The following is a 15,402-nucleotide window of genomic DNA, read 5'->3' as shown; positions in this document are numbered from 1 at the left end:
GGTGGAAACAACCCAAGTGTCCATCAATAGATGAATAGATAAAATGTAGTATATACATACAATGGATTATTGGTCATACAAAGAAAAGAAGTTTTGGGGTGCCTGGCTGGCTCAGTCAGTAGGGCATGTGATTCTTGATCTCAGGGTTGTGTTTTCAAGCCCCATGTTGGGCATGGAGCCTAATACTTAAAGACAAAACAAGAAAAAAAAAGTTCTGATACATGGTATAAGACGGGAAAACCTTGAAAACATGGTAAATGAAAAAAGCCAGACACAAAAGGACAACTATTGTATAATTACACTTACATAAAATATCTTGAATAGGCAAATTCATAGAGGCGGAAAGTAGAAGAGAAGTTACCAGGGGCTGGGAGGAGGGGGAATGGAAATTACTGCTTAATATGAGAAAGGCCAGAATTTATAGTCAAAGGAACCTATCCTAACTCTCACATGGTACAAAATTTCTTCTGTAGCATCTCTGACAAAAGATTAAGCATTCCTTGATTATTCTTAGTCGTAAGGCAGTTTGTTCCTTTGGTAAATATCTTTATTATTATTATTATTATTAAAGATTTTATTTATTTGAGTGAGAGAGCATGCCATAGAGAGCACGAGCACGGTGGGGGGGGGCAGAGGGAGAAGGAGAAGCAGACTCCCCACTGAGCAGGAAGCCTGACGCAAGGCTCAATCCCAGGACACTGGGATCGTGACCTAAACTGAAGGCAGATGCTTATAATCATCTGAACCACCCAAATGCCCCAGATGTCTTTATTATTATTATTATCATTTTTAAAGATTTTATTTAAGAGCAAGCAAGCATGTGCGTGAGAGAGCACAAGCATGGGGGAGGGGCAGAGGGAGAAGCAGACTGCCCATTGAGCAGGGAGCCTGATGCGGGGCTCCGTCTCAGGACCCTGGGATCATAACCTGAGCCAAAGGCAGATGCTAAGTCAACTGAGCCACCCAGACACCCTGAAATATCTTTATTATTAATGACGATACTCATAATGTGAAGTTCAGATATACATTCTTGAACTTTTGTCTCTAGGTTCCAACATCATCCTAGTTTAGTCCTTTGGAACAGCACAGGACAATCTGTCTCTTCCTTTTATCTCATATCCCCACCTTCTCAGTATTTGGCATGCACACACATACCCCCTTAGACATTTCTTTAACACTGGTTACTTGATGTATACCTTCAAATGTATCCAGGTCATCCTATCTTTTTTTTTTTTTTTTTTTTTTTTTCAGGTCATCCTATCTAAAACCAAAAATACCTTCTTCAACTCTGGTACCCCCTTGAGTTTTTGTTTTTCCTTTCTAGTCATTGACTGCCCACCTTAGGCATTCAGACCTTACTTCTTGAAAGTCAGTCTTCCATTTTTTTACTGCACAACTGAATCTGTTCTTTCAGAGGCCCCTATGCACCCTTAATAGTCAAGCTAACCTCTGAGCTAGTCTGTCCCGTATTTCCAAGGGTCTCTTGAGTATTTTACCTTAATGTCTTACTGACATCACAAAGACAGCTAGTCCTGAACTGAATGTTATTTTTCCATCTAAATTACTTCTTGCCATCTTATAATCTTCTCCTCTTATCATAATTTATACTTGAAACCCCAGAGCATCTTTCATTTCTCCTTTTTACTTTTCCTGTGCAGTCACCAGAGCCCTCATGATTGGGATTCCTGTTCCTATAAGAGACCTCAAAGTGCTAGCTCATCCTTTCCTACCTATAAGATTACATCTAGAAAGCACCATCTATGAACCACAAAATGGGTCCTCACCAGACACCAGATCTGCCGGCACCTTGATCTTGGACTTCCCAGTCTCCAGAACTGTGACATTTGTTTGTAAGCCACTCAATTCATGGTATTATTTTTATAACAGCCCAAATGAATGAAGACCACTGCTATTCTACTGCTATTCTTATTGAGGCTTATGAGATTCTGACCTCAAGGTCAGTAAGGTCTATCACTACAGGATTCCTGATGCCCATTTACATCATGTCACAGTATTATTAGGCTTTTACAAAATATATGTCGAAAAGGCGATTTACTTTTAGAATTAGATGATAATGCATGTAAGCATTCAGTGTAGTATTGTGCCCAACACATAGAAGGTACTCAATAAATGGTAGTCCTTTTCTTTGTAAGACAGTTTGTACTTTACATTCATTGATTACATTTATTCATTTGCTTAAAGTTTAAAAATAAATACTGAGCTCCTTTGTGCTGGTTGTGTGCTAGGTGCTGTGACACAGAAATGTATCATCTCTGTCCTCAAAGAGGTTACATCTAGTGGTAGGAGCAAATAAGTCAAGAATTAAGTGTGCCCCAGGTACAGAGAAATCACAGAAAAGGAGCACATAATTCAAAATGGGTTTAAGGCATGGAGAACAAAGATTTCCTAGGAAGAGAGGTACTTAAAGTGAATTTTAAATATTTAAGATGTGCAAGCCTTTATAAGAAAGGGTAATTATACTTTATTCAGAGACATAAAGGAAGACCTAAATAAATGGAGGGTACATATTGTGTACTAAGAATGAATTAGGAAGACTAAATATGGTAAAAATGTCAGTTTTTAGCAAATTGATTAGTAGCTGAATTGAAATCCAAATGCCTGTAAGTTCTTCTGTGGAACTTGACAACTTGATTAACAGTTTCTGTGGAAGTGAAAAGAGGCAAGAATTGACAAGTTATTATTAAAGAACAATAAGATAAGACTTCCTTAATCCGTTTTTTTGGTCAAGAAATTTGAATGCTTGCTACATGTGAGGCACTACTGGGCCCCTTATTACCATAGTGAATACAAGACATGACTTAACCAAAGATCACATTCAAATCCATTTCTAGTGATATCTAAGATTTTAAATAAACCACTTCGTAGAATATAAGGTGAGTTCCAGGATTACCAACAAACTTAGAAAGGTAATTTTATTATCTGCTTTTTATATTTAAAATCTTTCCTGGATATGGGGTGCCTCAATGGCTCAGTTGGTTAAATGTCTGACTCTTGATTGCAAGGTTGTGAGTTCAAGCCCCTCATTGGGCTCCATGCTGGGCATGGAGCCTACTCAAAAAAAAAAAATCCCAGTTGTGTATGTTTTTTCTTTACATTTTCTTTTATTAGTTTTAATTTCTTTTAACAATAGGAGCTTAGAAGTAGGAGGTTTTACTTTAAATAGATCCTTAAGAATGTCAATTGGATTACAGACTTGTTAGAAAGGGAGGGAGGATCTGCTTTTGAATGATGTCTGGAGCAATGATATGACCTGAGAGTGAATAAGGGAAGGTGACTTTGAGGGTTCCATAGGCCTGGGTTTTGAAGCCTAGCCTAGGTGTCAAGTGTCTGAGGAGCCTACAAAAGGAAAAGGGAAGATGAATAACAAAATGACAGGTGAACTGAAATAGGTAGGGATTGCTAATGAATTTTATATGCTTATGTGGAGGTACGTGGGTGAATATGAGCTGGTGAATTAGTTGCGAAAGGATATACTTGTTTGGAACACTTAAATGAAACTGAACCCTCTCTTACTGTGCACAGAAATCAATTCCTCGTAGAATGAAGGTTAAATACAAAAAGACAAACTCAGAAAGCGTTTTTTTAATTTGTATTTTAATTTTTAAAAAATTTATATATTTATTAGAGAGAGAGGGAGGGAGTAGCAGAGACAGAGGGAGACAAGCAGACTCCCCATTGAGTAAGGAGCCCAATGGGGGGCTTGATTCCAAGACCCCAAAATATCATAACCTGAGCTGAAACCAAGAGTTGGACATTTAACTGAGCCACCCACGTGCCCCCAGAAAGCTTTTTCTTTTATTATTTATTATTATTATTTTTAAATAAAGGAGCGTACTTTTATGAGCTCAAAGCATGGAAGGCTTTCTTAAGATTGAAAACACCAGGGGAGCTTGGGTGCTCAGTTGGTTGAACATACAACTCTTGGTTTCTTTCTCTCCCCCTGCTCCTCCTCTATCCATGTGTGTGTGTGCTCTCTCTCAAATAAACAAACCTTTTTTAAAACCCTGAAAAGCATAAAAATTTATTAATTTGGCTACATTGAGATAGAAACTTCTGGGATGCCTAGGTGGCTCAGCAGTTGAGCATCTGCCTTCAGCTCAGGGCATGATCCCAATCTAGGAATCCAGTCCCATATCAGGCTCCCCACAGGGAGCCTGCTTCTCTGTCCATGTTGCTGCTCTCTGTCTCTCTTATGAATAAATAAATAAAATCTTAAAAAAAATGAAATAGAAACTTCTGTTTATTAAGATCCCCTTAAGAGGTTGAAAAGACTAAGGTACAGAATAGAAGGTACTTGTAATATACATGTATTAATTACCTATGGCTGTGTAATAAGTGATCCCAAAACTTAGCAGCTGAAAACAGTAAACATTTATATTACAGTTTCTGTGGGTCAGGAATCTGAGAGCAGCTTAGCTGGGTGGTTCTGGCTCATGGTCTCTCAAGAGGTTTAAGTGAAGGTGTCAGGTCAGTAGTTGTCTCAAGGCTGGACTGAGGGAGAATCTCTCTGCTCCCTCATGTGGTTGTGGCAGGGCTTCAAAAGATCCACTTCCAAATTCACCACATGAGCCTCTAAATAGGGTCACCTCACAGAGTGGCAGCTGTTTTTTTTCCAGAGTAAAAAATCCAAAAGAGAGTGAGAGACTTTCTAGCACAAATAACTTAATCTTGTTACCTATTACAACATATAGCGAATGGGCAACTGGTATGAAGTATATACCTAAAGAAGTACAAATCACTAAGACAAAGACACCAAATAGAAAAAAGGGCAAAAAACCTGAGCAGGCATTTGAGTCAAAAAAATTTTTAGATGACCAGTAAGTAAAAGATCATTAAATCTCATTAACAATTAGGGAAATGGAAATTAAAACCATGAGAAACCATTTTATACAGACTAAATTGGCAGAAATTAAACATTTAAATAGTATCAAGCATTGGTGAGGATATGGAGCAGTGGGAGCTCTTCTACTACTGGTGGGAGTATGAATTAGAAGAATCACTTTGGAAAATAATAGGGTATTTTACAACCAGCAATACCACTCCTGAGCATTTAACCTAGACCGGTGGCTGTCAAACTTGAGTGTGCATCAAAATCCCCTGGAGGGATTGTTAAAACATACTGCTGGGCCCCACCTCCAGAATTTCTGATTCAGTAAGAATGGGGTGGAGCCTGACAGTTCATATATCTAACAAGTTCCCAGGTGATGCTGGTGCTGCTGGTCTAGGAATCATAATTTGAGAACCAACCATTGCCCTTGAGAAATATATGAATATGTGGATGAGGAGGTGTATGAATATGACTATTCATAGTAGCATTATTCATTTTAACTCCAAAATACAAAGAAAAAATTCAAATATCCATAGCAGCAGATTATATAGGTAAATTATGGTGTATTCACTTACAGAATAAAAACTTGGTTCATAGCTTCTTGGTCTTTTGGCTAAGATCAAGTATAATATCTGTTCTTATTAGTTTAATAAAAACTTAGTTCAAGTAGACCAGGGGAAAAAAACAGCTCTGGCACTAATATGTATGATCCCACAAACATAATATTAGTCAAAAAATTAGAAGTCACAAAAAATTAAATGCAACATGGTTCTATTTATAAAAAGTTCCAAGACATGGAATTAACTGTATTGTTCAAGAATGAAAGTAGAGATACAGAATTACAAGGAAAATCAAGAGAATAATTATCACAAAAGTAAAGAGTAGTACCCCAGGAAGGGCAAACAATGGATGCAATTGAGGAGGGATATGTGGGAAGATTTTAAGGTACTGGCAGTGCTGTTTCTTTTTTCTTTTTTTTTTTTTTTTTAAGGTCTTATTTATTTATTCATGAGAGAGACAGAGAGGCAGAGACACAGGCAGAGGAAGAAGCAGGCTCTGTGCAGGGAGCCCAATGTGGAACTCAATCCTGGGTCTCCATGATGACACTCTGAGCCAAAGGCGGGTACCAAACTGCGGAGCCACTCCAGCTGCCCAGCAGTGCTGTTTCTTAACTTTACAGTTATTCTTTAAACTATAGATAAGGGGGAATACCCGGGTGGCTCAGCGGTTTAGTGTCTGTCTTTGGCCCAGGGTACGATCCTGGAGACCTGGGATCAAGTCCCACATCAGGCTCCCTGCATGGAGCCTGCTTCTCCCTCTGCCTGTGTCTTTGCCTCTCTCTCTGTCTTTCATGAATAAATAAATAAAATCTTAAAAAAAAAAAAAACTATAGATAAGGTTTGTAAACTCTTCTGTACATAATTATATAATAAAATTTATCATATTTTAATTTAAATATGTTTGATAGATGAAGAAACTGGTGCTTGGGAGTTAAGTACTCTGTCCAAAATTATAGAGGTAATGTGTCAGCTGAAATTCTGATTTTAAGGTTGGTGCTCTAAACTATTATGCTATATACCATACATTTTCATAAGAGCCATAAGAATTAAATATTGTAATTCTCATTTTATAGGTGAAGAAGAGGTTTAGAAAAGTAATGCAAATTGCTTAAGTGGAAGATCTGGGATTTAGACCAAGGCACTGTGTTTACAGAGGACATGCTTGTAACCATCGTGTTTTTGGATCCTCCCTACTTACTACTGTATCATGTACAGTTAATTTTCTTGTGAGTTAACCACAATTGACAGCTCGTGTTGTTCTCTTTATACTTTTGGTCCCTTGCCTGGTTTCCAACTGATGCTTTTCAATCTAGATTATCTTGAATCTGTTTAATAACTGGATTGTGCTTGAGAATAAAACATTTCTTTACCAGATTCTTTCCTTTTAGCTAGGAATTTAAATTAGAATTTTGATAAACTCTACATATGTCAATGTATTGATAAGCTCTTTTATTAGCTTTCATTGTTTGAATCTTCAGATTTTAAAAAATTTTGTAATGTCAGTAAAATTTGAGTTTATTATCCCCACTGCATGTCCATCATACTCTTAAATCACATGTGTTTTACTGTACAAAAATAAATTTTTAAAAGCTAAGCTACACATGGAAGGAATTTTGATGATTTTGTCTCTAGCTAATATCTCAGGACATTACACCCTTACAGCAAGGTTCATTATTTACAATAGTGGATACAATCCATAGTTTGAATAACCTGGGTAATTTTTAAAAATTGGCCATTTTCTTTTTCTCTTAAGATTTTACTTATTCATGAGAGACGCAGAGACATAGGCAGAGGGAGAGGCAGGCTCCCCGCAGAGAGCCTGAGTGGGACTCCATCCCGGCACTCCAGGATCACACCCTGACCCAAAGACAGACACTCAACCACTGAGCCACCCAGGTGTCCCAGTTGGCTAGTTTCTTGTCAGATATGATAAGGTCAGGATTTCTCAAACTGGGCACTGTTGACGTTTTGATCTGGATAATTCTTGGCTTGGGGGGCTGTTCTTTGATTGTATCATGTTAAGCAGCATCCCTGGTCTCTGCCTACTAGTAGGTGCCAGTAGTACCCTTCCCTCAATTTTAACAATCAAAATATCTTCAGACACTGCTAAGAGTCGAGTCACTGCTTGTTGAAAACCACTGGATTAGATCATTGTTTTAATCTTGTATTGTGGCTGCCAAATAGCTTGTAGTAGGAGCACACAACGTGCCAGCTTTGCCTTTTCCTCTAGCCAGCACTAGTGTTAACTTCAATAGGAGGTTTGAGATTTTTTGGTAGGAATTCCTTTCAAGCCTCCTGTCTAATTCGTAAGGTTTACTTTGGTTAACAACTAGATAATAACCGTAAGCTGTAGTGTGTCACAATATTACAGATGTGCAAAGAAGAGCGAGAATTCCACTGTCAAGCACTCTGCAGTGTGGAGTGCCAGTTCTTCCACATACCTCTTAACTGTATGTGATATATCTATTACCCCTAACTGAGGGTGGCTCTGTAAATATTAAATATGAAAAGTCTGAATTTTTATTAATTTTCTTGATAAATTTATTACTAAATAATGTTGTCTGCCTACAACCCTAATAGAGTCTCTTGCATGCCCTCATAGGTCTAAGTCATGCATGTGGCCACCACATTGTAAACTACTATTCAGTTTACATCATTTCAACTGTAGTACTCAAAAGGGGGAACTAGTTTAAGTTCTCTTAACTGACTTACACTTAACCAACTCATCAGATTAATAGATAGTTCCCATTTAAAAAAAATATTTGCCATCAGATTAGGTGTGGGATTTATTTATTTATTTATTTATTTATTTATTTATTTATTTATTTATTTAAAATATTTTATTTATTTCTTCATGAGAGACACAGAGAAAGGCAGAGACATAGGCATAGACAGAGGGAGAAGCAGGCTCTTCGCAGGGGAGCCCCATGCAGGACTCAATCCCCAGACCCTGGGATCACGACCCAAGCCAAAGGAAGACTCTCAAACCGCTGAGCCACCCAGGTGTCTCGGTGTGGGTTATATTTAAAAGAAGATCCTCTGCTCTATATCAAGGATTGGAAAATGAGTGTTCATTATACAATTTTAAGTAAAATAAAATGTTTAAGATTTTACCATTGGTTATGATTCTCTGATTTAACTAACGAACCTTTTCAGTTAACCGACCACCAGACTTTATTACACTGAATAAAAGAGTTTCTTTTGTACCCACTTCAGTATTAAAATTGTGATGATTTAGTTTGTGAAGCTGGGATTACAGTTTCAGCATCCTACTTTTCTGGTCATCTAAAGTCATGGCTATATAATTATACAAAAAGTTTTAAAACTTTGCCTGATGGAATGACCATTTACTTTCTCAGAACAACCTTAGCTTGCTTCTTGCTACTTACAGGATTATTGTGAGGATATTAAATCTATCAACAGTAATTCAGACTCTCATTACTTCTTGCCTATAATTGTGGCATGCTTTTAATGGTACTCTTGGCCTCCAGTGCTTCTCTGGCTTGTTAGTTAACCTAAACATTGTTGCCAGAGTAAACATCTAAAATATATGTCTAATCAGATCAAAAGCCATTTATAACAATAAAAACTGCAGGTTTTTTTTTTTTTAATTACTATATGTGCTAGCTTAGATGTGGTCTTTATAATCAGGAGATGTCCATTAAATAAATTATTATTTAAACACACACACACACACAAATATACAAATTCTGAGTTGCGATTATGTGCCCAGAGGAAAAAATACCAATACTTTGGAGTTTAATGTGTATCTAGTATAGACTGGGGAAGAGTAATTAGGAAAGGCCTCTCTGAGGAAGTGAGATCTGAAGATCTCTTCTATCTGGAGAAGCTGTGCTTATTTGGAAAAGTGCTGGGCAGAGTTTTCCAAGAAGAAAAAATAGCTTGTGTAAAGACTTTCCTGCTGGAAGGTCAATGTGGTTTAGTTTATTGAGTAAGGGTTAGGGAGAATAGTGCCTGATAAGGCAGGAGGTAGGCAGGGCAGCGTCATTTAGGATCTTCTAATCTGTGGTAAGAAGTTTAATGGCTCGCTAGGGAGTCATTAAAGGGGGAGTGATGTGATCAGATTTGTGTTTTAGGGATTTTACTCTTAACTATGGAGAATGAAGGAGAGAATGGAAGTAGGACAAAACAAATGGGGAAGCTAGTTAAGATACCTTTGTAAATAGAGGTGCCTGGGTGGCTCAGACGGTTAAGCTCTAATTCTTGATTTTTGGCTCAGTTCATGATTCTGAGGTCATAAAATTGAGCTCTGCATCTGAGTCTAAGCGTGGCATGGAGTCTCCTTATCCCTCTCTCTCTCTGCTTCTCCCTCCTTCACCCCCACCCCTGCATTCTTTCTCTCTCAGATAAATCTTCTTCTTTTTTTTTTTTTTTTATAGATGCCTTTGTAAAGTAGTAGTTCAGGGAGAAAGGATAATAGTTTAGAGTAATGACAGTAAACAAAGTAACACATAAAATTATGATCTCATAATACCATTACAATAGCCCTGTGAAGTATGAGCAGAATAAGATTTGGAATAAACCTCTTAAGCCCATCTACTAAATAGTGATATAAGGAGTTTAAACCATAGATGTTGACCATTTGACTTTTTGTCGGTAATACAAAAGCCAAACTTCACTGAAGACTTTTCGGCTTACTTTTATTACCTCTGTCTCCTCCTAAACTCTTACTTACCAATGCTGTAGCCAAACCATACTATTATAGTAGTTATTATGAACATAACTTGTACTAGATGCCACTGACGAGTATTTACTGCGGCTGGAATACTCTTACACCTACATATTTAACAAAATTCTAATTATCCTTTAGGATCCAGGTCAACTAGGAAGCCGTCCAAATTTGCCTCCAGACATATTGTGTCCGTTTACCCTCTTTTAACCACAGTGGTTTCTTTATATTATTATTGTATGTTAATTCAGTAGACACTTGTGTGACAACTGTGTGTTGGGCACAATGTGTAGACATTGTGGACATAATCATGTACAACAGTAGATAGTCACTATGGAACCTGTAGTCTAGAGATAACACAGACCTTGAACAAAATCTGTGCCCACAAATTAATTATAAATTTCAAAAAGTGCTATGAAGGAATAGTAAAGGATGCCTTGCAGGGTCCTTGAGTCAAAACTGTTTCATAACAATACTAAGACATTGTTTGCCTTTTCACTCTCATTCTCACACAAGGATCCAGTGATATAATGTGTAATAGTGCAATAGATTGAATGCAGAAGGTATGAGAATCCAAATGTCTTCTATTAAGACATATTAATTATTGTAAAAAATGTAAGAAATACCATTTTCTCTTCATTATTTTGTTTTGGAAAATGTTATTTTTTTCATTAAAAATAGATCATTAACTCAATGGGTTTGTGTGTAATTTTTAAATAAATATAAAAATTTCTTGGTTATAATTTTTAATATATAAACATTAAAAACTATAACCTATGTGAATAAAAGCTCTGAGAGAGGTCCTCAGTAATCTTTAAACTTCCTGAAACCAGGAAGTTTAAGGGGGCTTCTGGCTGGCCCAATCAGTAGAGCATGCAACTTGATCTTGTAATTGTAGTATGGAACCACCTGTTGGGTGTAGAGATTACTGAAAAATAATATATATATATATATATACACACACACACACACACACACTTATTTATTTATTTATTTATTTATTTATTTATTTATTTATTTATAAAGATTTTATTTATCTATTCATGAGAGACACACAGAGAAGGAGAGGCAGAGACACAGGCAGAGGGAGAAGCAGGCTCCATGCAGGGAGCCTGATGTGGGACTCGATCCTGGGTCTCCAGGATCACACCCTGGCCAAAGGTGGCGCCAAACCGCTGGGCCACCAGGGCTGCCCTGAAAAATAAAATCTTAAAGAGAGAAAAACAAACTAGGAAGTTTACGAATTTCTGTGATAGGGACCTGACTTAAATTGGGGTGTTCTAGAGAAGTAGAAGATAGCTTCTGTCTCCTTTTAAACTGTTATGGACATAACCAGGCTCTAATTTTTAGGTGTCTCCAAAGCCTATAGTTATTTGCACATAGTGGATAGGTTAAATCATATTTTATTGCCAGGCTCTACTGTGGATGGTCACTGGATTTGTGATTTGTTTGAAGCCTTTATTGAAGATACTATCTTTATTTCTTATTACTGTGCAAGATGGATCTGGACTCAAATCCCGCTTGGTGTGAATTTAGGCAAGTTATTTAACTTTGATGAACCTTACCACTCATCTATAAAGTGGAATACATATTATTTTACTATGCAGTAATGATTAAATGAGCCAATGTATATAACCTGACTGGCACAGGACATGTAATAAAATGGTTAACTTTTTATTTTACATACATAGCATATTTGGCTTAGTTCTAGTTAGTGGGCAAAGAGATCTGTGGATAAATCAGTATATAATTAAATAATCATCATTTAAGTATATGTAATAGTTTATCAGGAAGGGAGAAAACCGAAATAATGCATTGTGTGATTATTCATCTTTAGAAAAGGGAACTGAAACAAAATGTGGGCTTAGTATAGTTTAAATAAAAGTAACTCCAGTACATTGTAAGGATAGGAACGGAGTTTTATATGTCTGGCACTCCCAACAGTGCCTCAGATTTACTGAATATTTAAACAATGTTAAATAGCTAGAAATACCTAAAAACATTTTTAGAAGCCTTGAAAAAAAATGTACTATAGTTTAAAGGTCAGGTCTTAAATATCTCACGTGGAGGAGAAGTAAATAAAGGAACCTGGAGGAAAAACAGAATTGCCCTGGGGGGATAACATGTGGTGTTATAAGGTGTGACTAAACAGGATCTAATAAGATAGGACAGAGGGCATATTGTGGTGGATTCCAAATTTAGTGGTTAAAATCTTAACTCCTTAAAATCAGAGTGCAGAAAGTTTGCCAAGGAGATGGCAACAAAATAAGATCAAGTGACTGCTTTGCTTTTCATAGGAGAGAGCTATAGGAAAATTATCCTTTTATGTGTTCTTTTTTGAGGCAGGTAGTTCCATTGTGCTTAAAAGAAAGAAAAAAACAGTATGGTGACAGATGGTAGTTATATTTGTGAACATAGCATAATGTATAAACTTGTCAAATTGCTATGTTTTATACCTGCAACTAATGTAACATAGTGTGTCAAATATACTGAAAAAAATTAAAGAACAAGTAATACTGCTGTTCTTTATTTGAGATAAAAATCAACAGAGTCGACTAAACACAGAGGTTTGGATCTAGAACTTGCTTCTATTTGAAATAGAAAAGGCTGTAGACATTCTGTTCTTTTTACAACTAGAAAGCTTTATGGGAATTACATGTATAATTATCTCATATCTTTCTTGTTTGAATATTTTTATCAGTTTAAGGTTTATTTGGATTTTCATAGATTATTAATGTGTATTACCTCCACAACTGTGATCTTTGAACTTGAGATGTTGTTTGTATTAAGAACAAATGAAAAATATGGTGCTATTTGCATTTGCTATTTAAATAGATGCACTTGTATTATACAATCAGTACCAGCAGTTGTTTTTTTTTTCTTTTTTTTAAAGATTTTATTTATTTATTCATAGCGACAGAGAGAGAGAGGCAGAGACACAGGCAGAGGGAGAAGCAGGCTCCATGCAGAGAGCCTGACATGGGACTCGATCCAGGGTCTCCAGGATCATGCCCTGGGCTGCAGGCGGCGCTAAACTGCTGCGCCACCAGGGCTACCCCAGCAGTTGGTTGTGAATTGAAGGTGGTTAATGTGGAAAAATTTTTAAGGAAATTAAATATAAATATCATATTTTAATTTAAAACAAAAAATAGGGACGCCTGGGTGGCTCAGCAGTTAAGCATCTGCCTTCCACCCAGGGCATGATCCTGGGGGTCCCAGGATCAAGTCCCACATCGGGCTCCCTGCATGGAGTCTGCTTCTCCCTCTGCCTATGTCTCTGCCTGCCTCTCTCTCTCTCTCTCTCTGTCTCTCATAAGTAAATAAATAAAATCTTTTTAAAAAATTGCTGAATTAAAAAAAATAAAAAAAAATATATTTTCCCATGCCTTTATTATGATATAGGACCAAAGCCTTTTTTGTCAGATTAACATGGAGTGTTAATGGAGTTCCATATGTTTTTGCATGTGTCAACCATACTTAAAATGCATTATCCAGTTTCCTTTTTACACGAATCATCTGTGAGTTCATTGAACAAATCATTGGAGATTCTAGAGGAGAGATGATGGTCCCTTGAACCAAGGTGATAGTAGGGCAAGTGGTAAGAGGTGATACAGGATCTATTTCAAACATAGAGCCAGGAGAATTTTCTCTTGAACTAATTCTCAAATGTATAAATTTCAGAGACAAACTGAAAAATCAATGCTAAGAACAGATTTTGTGTTGTACAAGATCAAATAAGATCTTTTTTCTTCATATCCAAAATCTAATCTTCTAATGAGTTCCATTGGCACTACCTTTAAAATACATCTTCAACTGTACCACTTCTCACTACTCCATTGCCACCACATCAGTCTTAGCTACTTCATCTCCCTGGTTATTGTAATAACTTCCTTACATTCTGTTTTCTACATAGTAATGGGAGTGATCATTTAAGATGTAATTTATGTTACTTCTTTGCTTAGAAAACCACATCTAAGGGATGCCTGGGTGGCTGGGTCAAGTTGGTTAAACATCTGCCTTCAGCTCAGATCATGATCCCAGGGTCCTGGGATCGAGCCATGTCAGCTTCTCCCTCTCCTTCTGCCCCGTACACACCCCCACGTGTGCTCTCTCTCTCTCAAACAAATAAAATCTTAAAAAAAAAAAAAAAAAAGAAAAAGAAAGAAGCACATTTAAAATGGAACTTAGACTTAACTATCGTTTTCAAGGCCTGTATAAATCTGGTCCTTGCAGCCTCTGTCCTTTATCTTCTAAAGCAGTGATTCTCAAAATGTGGGGATAGCTAAAGGCCCCCCAGGCTCTTTCAGAGGATCCACAAGGCCAAAACTATTTTTATAAATATACCAAGATGTTGTTTTTCAGTTGAATTTTAATCAGTGTAAAAAGGAGTTTCCAGTTGTTCATTGATGTGTGTTATTGCTACAGATTAATGCAGAAATAGGAGAGTCCAACTATCTTCTATTAAGCTAGTCATTAAAAATAATTGTAAAGATGTAAAACAGTGTCATTCTTCTCACTACATTTTTTTGTTTGTTTTGGACAATGTACTTTAAAAATATTACATAATGGATTTGTTAAATTTTGATAGTTTCTGCATGTTATTTTCTACTATGGCAAATATCCATAGATATAACCTACATAACCTAAAGCTTTTAGAGAGATCGTCAAGAATTTTTAAGAGTGTAAAGCGATTCCAGAAAGTTTGCGAACTGTTGTTTTGCACTAAGTGCATTTTCTTAACACCAGCTACATTGGCTTTCCTGTTTTTTTTTTTTTTTTTTTTGTGATCTCCAAGTGTACTTCTGACCTAGGACTTTTCTCAGTAGTTGCTATTTTTTTCTCTGCCTGAGGGGTATTCTCCCAAGCTTCCTGAAGTCATTCTCTTATCTGTTAAAATGTCACCACTGAGACCTTTCTTGACCACAAACTGCTTTTTCCAAAAGAGCCTCTCCCCTACCCTCTCTCCCTTATCTAGATTGAATTTTCTTCAAAGCACTTACTGTTGGAAATTAAGTGGTATATTTGTTTTCCTATTTGTTCCCTATCGGAATGTATCTACTCTGCGGAATGTATATACTCTGCGAGGGCAGGGATTTTTTTCACTGCTATGTGGCTAGAGCCTAGAATAGTGGTGGGTACATAGTGATGAACCAGTATTTGACAATGAAAAGAGGAAAAATACACAGATATGGAATTCATCAGTAAAAATGTGAGTTAGAATATACTCAAGAAATCTAATACATGAATTAAGGGATTTCTAGAAGGAAGAAAGCAGATAGAAAAGTAAAAAGTTAATAGGTAAC

At 36.7% G+C, this 15,402-nt stretch overlaps 1 protein-coding gene and 1 pseudogene across 6 annotated transcripts in view; both read left to right on the top strand.

Annotated features, from left to right (window-relative positions):
• Window positions 1-15,402, top strand: part of BRAF (B-Raf proto-oncogene, serine/threonine kinase) — a 171,764-nt gene that overhangs the window by 21,712 nt on the left and 134,650 nt on the right. Inside the window, exon 2 of one of the 6 annotated variants that reach the window (XM_077850161.1) lies at window positions 6,483-6,635. The exons of the other annotated variants lie outside the window; for them this stretch is intronic. The gene's annotated coding sequence lies outside the window, so the exon portion shown is untranslated. The remainder of the gene's footprint in view (window positions 1-6,482; window positions 6,636-15,402) is intronic. 6 annotated transcript variants of the gene reach the window in all.
• LOC144285150 (U2 spliceosomal RNA) lies at window positions 5,443-5,597 on the top strand (annotated as a pseudogene).

Source organism: Canis aureus, chromosome 15 (genome assembly GCF_053574225.1).
Source record: "Canis aureus isolate CA01 chromosome 15, VMU_Caureus_v.1.0, whole genome shotgun sequence".
NCBI lineage: Eukaryota > Metazoa > Chordata > Mammalia > Carnivora > Canidae > Canis > Canis aureus.
The sequence above is the reverse complement of the archived record's forward strand: the minus strand, read 5'-3'. Positions and strand labels throughout refer to the sequence as shown.